The 8644-nt window shown below is 51.8% G+C and overlaps 1 long non-coding RNA gene across 1 annotated transcript; it reads left to right on the top strand.

The window, feature by feature from the left end:
- The first annotated feature begins 1290 nt into the window (after nt 1-1290).
- LOC118498102 lies at nt 1291-2653 on the top strand. Its single transcript, XR_004900636.1, has 2 exons — nt 1291-2156; nt 2501-2653. It is a non-coding gene; the product is annotated as an uncharacterized LOC118498102 (long non-coding RNA).
- Nucleotides 2654-8644: the final 5991 nt, after the last annotated feature.

Below are 8644 nucleotides of genomic sequence, written 5' to 3' on the forward strand. Positions count from 1 at the left end.
TGCTCATTCCTAAATCAATCATGGGGCCAGCATGGAGGAGGCAGCCTCCCGTGGGCTCTATCCTTTAACCCAGTCAGTGTCAGGTTTCTGTTAGCCAGGGAGAGGCACACAGTAGCATCTGCTCCACGCATTATCTCAGACCTAACAATTAAGATCTGGTTGCATCTGTTTCTTTTTAAAACTATTTTATTTATTTATTTTTAGAGAGGGGAGGGAGGGAGAAAGAGAAGGAAGGACACATCAGTGTGTGGTTGCCCCTCATGTGCCCCCCACTGGGGACCTGGCCTGCAACCCAGGCATGTACCCTGACTGGGAATAGAACAAGTGACCCTTTGGTTCGCAGGCCGGCACTCAGTCCACTGAGCCGTACCAGTCAGGGCTACATCTGTTTCTTTGAACTCAAAGAGTCATCTTGCATCCAGGCCATCCTTAGCAGGTTGAGGGGCTGGTCCACAGCAGGTACATGTAGAGAGTGTTTGAGAGTCAAGAGGGTGTGTAAGTGCGATATTAAATGGGGCCCTAAAAGTCTCCATCACTTTCCCCGGTTTTATGGGGCCCTAGAGGTTTGCACACACATGCATACACACTTAACAAAGACTGAAGAATGGACCTATCACACTGCTGCTAACCCCTGGTCTTCCCAGCTTATATCTTGCCTTCTCAGGCCTCCTAAGTAATGTGTGGCAGTCTGCCTTTTTGATGTCAGGCCCGCCTCTAGCCTAAACAGAGGCTTTTCTAGGGCTTTTCTTCTCAAAACTTCAGCCAGCATCGCAGAATCAGCTGGAGGGCTCCTTAGAACAAAAGTTGCTGGGCTCTACCTCCAGAGAGTCTGTTTCAGAAGGGCCAGAGTGAGCGGATAGTGTGCACAGCTAACATGTTTTCAGCTGGTGTTCCTTCCTTCTGTCTGGGGCAAGATTAGGAGAGTCACTGCTGTGGGGCAAGGCTCAGTCCCTTCCTTCCAACTGGAAGGGACACGCTTGAGGAGGCCACAGTTTTCCCTGTAATAAGGAGAACCTGCTCTCTTATTGCTAGCTATCGCCACCTCTCCAGGTGGCAGTGGCTGGGCAGCCACTAATTTTCAAAGAAATAGAGGTCATTCCTCTACTGGAAGGCTGGAGGGTGAGAACTTGGCCTCGTGCAGAGAGGGAAGGGACTTCACCTTCCTGTTGGCAGAGCCTAGCTAGGCAGACCAGCATAGAACCTCAGCCACCCGTCCTCCTGGGAGGTTTTCTCACCCTTAAAATGAACAGGTACCAGGCTTGTCCACTTTCACGGGGGTTGCTGTCAGGATAAAGGAGTGATGGGTTGAGAGAGAGCAGTAAAATGCAAAGCTCTTTGTGATTGGCAATCTCATTAATGACAATAAGGGGGATAAGTCAGGATCGTGTAAAAGGCCCCTTTCAGGGCTCTGCACGGGGGAGTGTTTGAGTTCCCCGTGCTTATCTTCTAAAACAGGTGTCCACTCTCAGGAAGTTCCGCTCCTCCACCTCCTGACTTAGGCGCAGGCATGAGCCCCGCATGTGGATCGTTTTGGGAAAGGACAGGATTTTCTAACGCCATCCACTCTGGCCCCTGGAACCCCGAGGTGTGAGTCGGGGAGGAAGCCCATGTTTTCCGCCCTCAAGTGCAGGCGCCGCGGTGGCCGGCCGGGGAACCCGTTGCAGACCGCTTGGCCGAGTGGCCCAGGGAGGCCCGCCCGTCCCTCCAGCGCGTCTTCGCCGGGCCCTGGGGGCCGCGCCGGTTCGTCCCAACATTATTCAGCACCCCGCGTCAGCCTTGGCTCCGGCCCCTGGCGCGAGCCGCAGGGTTTGGCTGCCTCGGCCCCGTCTGAACCCTGCGGGCTGCGGGCCAGGGCGGGCCAGAGCCGCGCGCCAAGCCCCTCTCCTGACGCCTCCCGGCCCCGCACTGGCTCCTCCTGTCCGGCCTTCGGGCCGATCTTTAACGCTTGCGAAGCGAGGGCTTTGCTGAAAGCTTTGCAGACTTGCGTGCGTCCGGGGCTTCCTGAGCTCCCCTCCGCCAGCCCCTAGCCGCCCCAGCTGGAAGAGCCTGCACCCCACGTGGATGCGCACACGGAGCTTCTTCAGCGACACTGCCTCTGGTGCCGCCAGGGGTCCGCCCTGACCGCCGGCTCAGTGCCTCTCTGCGCCCGGGCGGAGGTTGGAGCAGCAGCTGGAGGGCGGAGCCGAACGCAGACGCCCGCCAGTCCCTACTGCAGAGGTTTTGCGTCGGGGCGCGCCCCTCAGGGCTCCAGCCGGGCGGCTTTCCAGAAGAGTGTAGTTGTGCACCCCGCAGCTTCCAGCGGGTTCTGGGTGGGGGCAATTGGATGAGAAACTCAAGACTTGGGTTGAGGATGGGGTCTTGGTTCCACCATTTACCAGCTGTCCAATTCTGGGAAATCCACTCCAGCTCTCTGTTTTCTTGACTATAAATATAGCTATCATTTGAGTGTATTTCCCATGTAGTTTACGTATATTATTTTTATCTTCCCAACGATTTGCAGGGTAGGTGTTATCCACATTCTGCAGATGAAGTGGGATCTCATCCAGGCTGAGTGATGGCCAAGGTTACACCCCATATAAGTGGAGACCTATGACCTGCAACTGTCTCTAACTCCAGTGACTGTGCTGCCTGAATAAGTGAGAATGAAAATGCACCCCGAAGAACTTTTTAAATGAGAAACAGTGATAGACACCCTTCTCTTCTGACTTGCTCTCAGGTCAGTCAAGGTGGGAGGCACTGGCATCCTTCCTTCCCACCTGCACAGCAGCCCTTCCCTGGGACGGCTGCGGTTCCCGAGGAAGGGGCTTAGGCTGGGGACTACTGACAGGCAGCCTGGCCTACCCCCCAGCCCAGAACCAGAGGGGACTCTCTTTGCTTCTTCCAGTCCACGCGGATCGATGGCCTTGAGAGGCAGAATGGGGTTCACTGTGGTGAAGTTTTTCCTCCACTGCCAGTCGGGCAAAACGATTTTCTCCTGTGTTCAGAGGGGAGCACACGGACATCCACACAGTAACTCTGAACCCCCAGAGCCCAGTCTTGGGACGCTGGGCAGTGCCTCAGCTTCCTCGTATGTGGTCTAACATTCACTCTGCAGGGAAAATCAGTGCAATACGATGGAGGGAAAGGCCTGGGTGTCAGAGAAATTTGTGTGCTAGTCTCTTGTGAAACGTGTTAGTAATACTACTACTGGTCGTGCCTGAATCCCCAGGAGTTGCGGTGAGGCTCAGAATGGATAATGGCTATACAAGGGTTTTGGGAAGTATGACATGTCCCGGAAATGCACGGTGGTGTTACTCACACAGAGCCCTGGAAAGGACGGGAATATGAAGATGAATGCCATCATGGAATCCTTCAGGCTAGCAGGAGAAATAAAAGACTATACAAATAGTTAAAACGTAAGACACAGTGCATGAAGGTGCTACACAAATCTGTCCCTGTGGTGCCAGTTATACTCTTTGGAATAACACAGAATATAAATCTATCTATCTATCTATCTATCTATCTGGGTAACTTCTAACGTTCCTACTCCTACTGCAGGAGCTCCTTCTCTTTTTAGTAGTTTTAGCCAAATTGTCTCCCTTCTTCAACTTATCCCTTCCTTTCCATTACTGTGTGTCTACGGCAGGGATTATTTTTCCTGGGGTGGTGTATTCATTTCCTAGTACTGCTGTAACAAATTACCACAAACATGTGTGAGTGTGTTAGTACTGTTGAGTCAGTTCTGACGCCCGGAGGAGACATGTGAGTGGCACCCACAGCATCCTGCAAACAGCCCTGCTCAGTTCCTGCAGACTCACGCCTGTGGCTTCTTTTGTGGAACCAAGCCATCTCATATTTGGTCTTCCTCTTTTCCCTCTGCCTTCTATTCTTCTCAGCATTATTATCTTTTTCAAAGAGCCCTGCATTCTCATGGTGTGCCCGACATAGGACACATCAGCTTTGTCATTTTTCACCTCCAGTGATGATTCAGGATTAATATGCTCTAGGACCTACTCATCGGTCTTCCTGGTGGTCCAGGGTATCTGGAGAGCTCTGCCCCAACACCCTATTTCAAGTGAACCAATTTGTTCTCCCATCAGTCTCTTTTGCAGTTCAACTTTTACGTCTGCACATACCACTTGGGAATACCACAAACTTAGTACCTTAGCATAACACAAATTTATCATCTTAGCATAACACAAATTTATCACTGGGGTGGAGCAGGTGACCAGAGGGGTTACAGTTCCGAAAGCCCGGAGTCCCCAGTGTGTCTCCCTGGGTTAAAATCAAGAAATCTGCAGAACTGTGTTCCCTCTGGAGGCTCTAGGGGAGAATGTTTCCTTACCTTTTCTACGTTTAGGAAGATACCTACATTCCTTGGCTTATGACCCCTTCCATTTCCAAAGCCATCAGTGTTCTGCTGAATCGTTCTCATACTGCACTGCTCCAGTCTCCGCTTCCATTGCCGCATCTCTCTCTCTGACTCTGACCCTGTTACCTCCCACTTGGAAGAACCTTTCCAATTACATTGGGCCTGCATGGATCATCCACGATAATTTCTTTACTTTAAAATCCTTAACATAATCACACCGGTAAAGTTCCTCTTGCTCTGTAACGTAACATATTCACAAGTTCCAGGAACTAGGACCTGAATAGATTTGGAGGGGGACCACTTAGGAGAAAAACAATCTAGAGCCCCAATCCAAAAGTGTTTTTAACAGAGAAACACAAAACTCCCCCCCCCTCCTTCAATTAAGAAGTCACATAGCAGCTTTTCCTGTAAATGTGACAAAATACCTCTCATTTTTTTTACCGTATTCATTAAACATCAGACTCCCGCTGTGGGGAAGAGGAGACGATGGGCAACAACAGACTCCGCACAAAAGGAGGGAGAAAGGCGCAGAACGTTGGCAGGTCGTGAGATGTGCCTCAGTGGGAACGGAGGCTGGAGCCCTCTGAAATGATTAGCTGTTAACGATTGTTCGCAGCTCTTCCACTGCTCTGCTCTACAATCCTTTGGCACTGCAGACTTCAAAACATTCTTAAAGCATTAATAGAAAGTTGGCCCCTTTTTTTTTCCCAAGAAATAACCTAAATAAAAAATAAAAACAGCGCTGCTCTGATGGAAGTAGGCACACGGAGCCCCTCAAACACTTCTGGTAAATTCTAGGAATGCAGTTTGAAATCCGTTTTTTTCTCTCAGTAGAATAATTAGAATAAGCAAAGTTAGAAAGTATCACTCAGATTGCAGACCCAGGGAGAACATTCCTGCTGCAGAAACAAGGCACATCGTCTTCTCTACGAACTGGCTCTCATTCTGAGACTTGGTTTCCCCACTTCTGCTGCATAGCTTAGGCTCTTCTATGCCACAACTCTGCTTACAAAGGGCCAGCGGGCAATATGGTGGAAAGTACAAAGGCCCAGAAATTAGAGCCTAGATGGGCTGGCTTTGACTCATTCATTCATTCATCACATATGTGTGGAGTGTCTATGTGGGCCCAGGATTGGTTTAGATACTGGGGACGTAATATTAACCAGGACCTAGTGTGGTCTTTCATAGTCTGGGGAGGGGAGGGGACCTGGGGAGGAGCAGGTGACCAGCGGGGTCAACAGGCAGATAGGTTCTGCCTGGGTACCTGGAACACCCGGTTGGGTAGAGGTTTAGGCAGGGGCACAGGGAAGGCCTGGCCAAGTTTTCCAGGGGAAATAATGTGTAAGCCAAGACTTAAGTCAGCAAGAGTTACCGGCAGAGGTTGGGGCTGGAGCTGTCTGGGATCGTGGAGCCAAACATACAAAGCCAGGAGATAGAGAAGAGCCAGAGCAGAGAGATGGGCATGTTGGGCAGTGAGCGGGGGCAGATAAAATGCTGGCAGGTCCCAGCCTGTTTCAAGAGTTCTGACTTTCTCCCCCGATCTAGGGAAGAAAGCCATTAAAGGGTCCGGAGTTGCCACTGACAAGGTCTGATGTGCTCCTGCTGGCAAATCCGTGACCCTGGTCCATGTACTTTCCCTGTTTTCTCACCAGTGCCTAACTGATCCCTGAAGTGGTTGCCTGTTCTGACCTTGACCCCGTTTGAGCCGCGGGAGCCCATAGACCTCAGCCTGTTAGCGGGGCTCAATGTAAACTGGATCTTGTCAGGGGTCCCCATGCCCCAGTCAGTTCGACTTCTGAAAGGTCAAGGCGACCTTGCTCAAAGAGGCGCCCGAAGGACAAAGGGCGGCCCAGAGGAGGGGCTCTGGCGCTCAGGAATCCCCCAGGGATTCAAGGCGAGGGCAGCCCGGCCGCTCCGTTGCCTCCCAGCCGGCCGGGAATCCTTCCCAAAACTCCGGTCACAACCGCAGCTCAGGGTTCTTATCGCGTCTTTGGGGCCTCAGAGGAAGACCGCCCGGCCCGGACGACTGAAATCCGCCCATTGTTCCCTCCGGGGACAGCAGCACCGCCGCTCCGGGCAGGAGGCCCACTGCAACCCCCGCCGTCCACGCCGCCGGAAGAGCGGGCTGGGCTCCCGGCCCGGGGCTGCCGGATCTGCGCAGGCGCAGGCGGTGTCTGCCGGGGCGGGGAGGCGGGGGAGCCGGGCGCGGTCGGGGGTTCTGCGGCCCGCTGCTGCCCTCTCGTGGAAGTTGAGCGCCACGGCGCGTCTGCGTCCACCCAGCTGCCCTCCGGCGCTGACCGCGAGGGGACTGGCAAACCTAACCCTGGGAGCCTAGCCAAGCGCTGTGTTTTTCCAGGTCCGCACAGGGCCAGGGGAACCCTGCGTGTTTGTTTGATGGAAATGGATTACTGGAAAACTGGACGGAAGGTACCCTGAACATCGGCATGTATTGTATTGTTTGGGAGTCAACAGACTGTTCAAGTAAATGTCAGGTGATAGCAGTTCTGGGAACCACCGCCCCCTCCTCCTGGCCTTGGCTGTTCCCTGACCTTGAGCAAGGGACTTAGTGCAAGCCAAATGGCTTAGCTGCTCAGGGTAGGGGGAGGAGGCGACAGGGGAGTGGAAACTTAGCAGTAAGAGCTGACCCGGTACTGCCCACAAATTCCACCATCAGGGTCTCTAAACAAGGGGTATCACCTACCCTGAGCCCATCCCACAAAGGCATAGTATATGTGGACTAGCACTACTTTCAGAAAGGAGAGCTCTATGCAAGGCATGGGTGAGGGTGGAAGGGTAACGGGGGACCCACCCAGTCATAATAATATCTGAAGGGCAACCTCAGTGATGGAAGATTTAGCAAAGAGGAGTGAACCCTACTGTGGAATGCAAATTATGTGCCTTAGGAAGATTAAGGAACCACAGCACAAACAGTTTCTTTTAAATTCATCCTCATCAGCTGGGTGTGCTAAGTTCTGCCCTAAGTCCTGGTTCTTAGTTGCCCTGGTTCTTCTTGGGTGGTACCCTGTTCTTATCTTAAGAAGTCACTTCGGAATGTTTTCTCTCCTCTGAGATCTAAAGATGAGTCATGAAAGTCGTCACTGGCCTCTGCCCCTGCGTAATTCCACTGGCATTTCTAGGGCTGCTGCTGGGGAATGGCTTCTGTAGGGCGGACCCTCTGTTTCATGCTCTTCCCAGCTCCGGACTCCATCGATGGCCGTCATCCGGTGCAACCAGAGGGCCTTTTAGTGCCTGAGTTTTTTGTGGGAAGAGAGCAACTTCAAGACTTCAGTCTTGAAGTGACAAATATCTCCCCACTTTTGCAGAAGTCATGCCTTCCATTTGAGAATATTTTTCTCTTCTGGCCTCTAAACCTTCTCCCTATACAGTGCAGGTGTGGTGGGGTTATGTAGCAAGCCTTAAGCCCACCACACCTGTACTGTATAGGTTATGGAAACACTTCATGGTGGAGATCACGGTAAGGATTTCCTGTGGAAGCAGGTGTCAGAACATGGCTCCTGATGGCTCACATGCGGCCTCCGTATGGTGACACCGATGTCCTGTGTTCTTCAAGGAATGTGTTTGACTGGGTGACTTCATTGAAGAGCTTCTGGAACAAAGTCCTTGTCATACATGAGGCAAATTGAGACCCAGAGAGGGGAAGTGGCTGGCCAGGTCACTTAGCGAGCTGGTGGCCCAGCTGGAATTAGATCTCAGATTTCCTGACACCCAGTTCATTACTATGTTGCACATGTTTGTTGAGGACCTACTATGTGTGAGGTGCAATGCTAGGTGCTAGGGACAGCTGTGAATAAAATGAAGTGGCTGCATAGAGCTTATATATGTGGGGAGATTGTGGGTGAACAAACAAACACATTTATCTCAGTGTCATGTAGATAGATGCCCTATGAAGCTCTGTTCTTCTGTTCCTCTGTCCTTGGAGGGAAAGGTTTGAGGCTTGGAAGGAGACACTAACTCACACATTCAGTCATTAACTAAATATCCATGGTGCCTCCGTGTGTGTTGGGCCCTACAGAGAATACTCACATATAAGAGCAGGATCTGACTTCATAAGCTTGCCACTCAACTGGGCAGAAAAGACATGCCTCTTAGCATCATCTGTACATGTACGTCTATAATTTTTATGCTTACTGCTTTCCTCTCCTGATCTCTTCCAGAAAGGAGGCTTGTAGAAAATTCCAATTCCAAAGTGGTGCACATCCCTTCCATCAAAGCATCTCAAATCCAGTTGCTGCTGCTGACTTATTGATGGACGTTGTCCAGTGGCCTTAGGGA

This window comes from Phyllostomus discolor, chromosome 14 (assembly GCF_004126475.2).
Source record: "Phyllostomus discolor isolate MPI-MPIP mPhyDis1 chromosome 14, mPhyDis1.pri.v3, whole genome shotgun sequence".
NCBI classification, from domain to species: Eukaryota; Metazoa; Chordata; class Mammalia; order Chiroptera; family Phyllostomidae; genus Phyllostomus; species Phyllostomus discolor.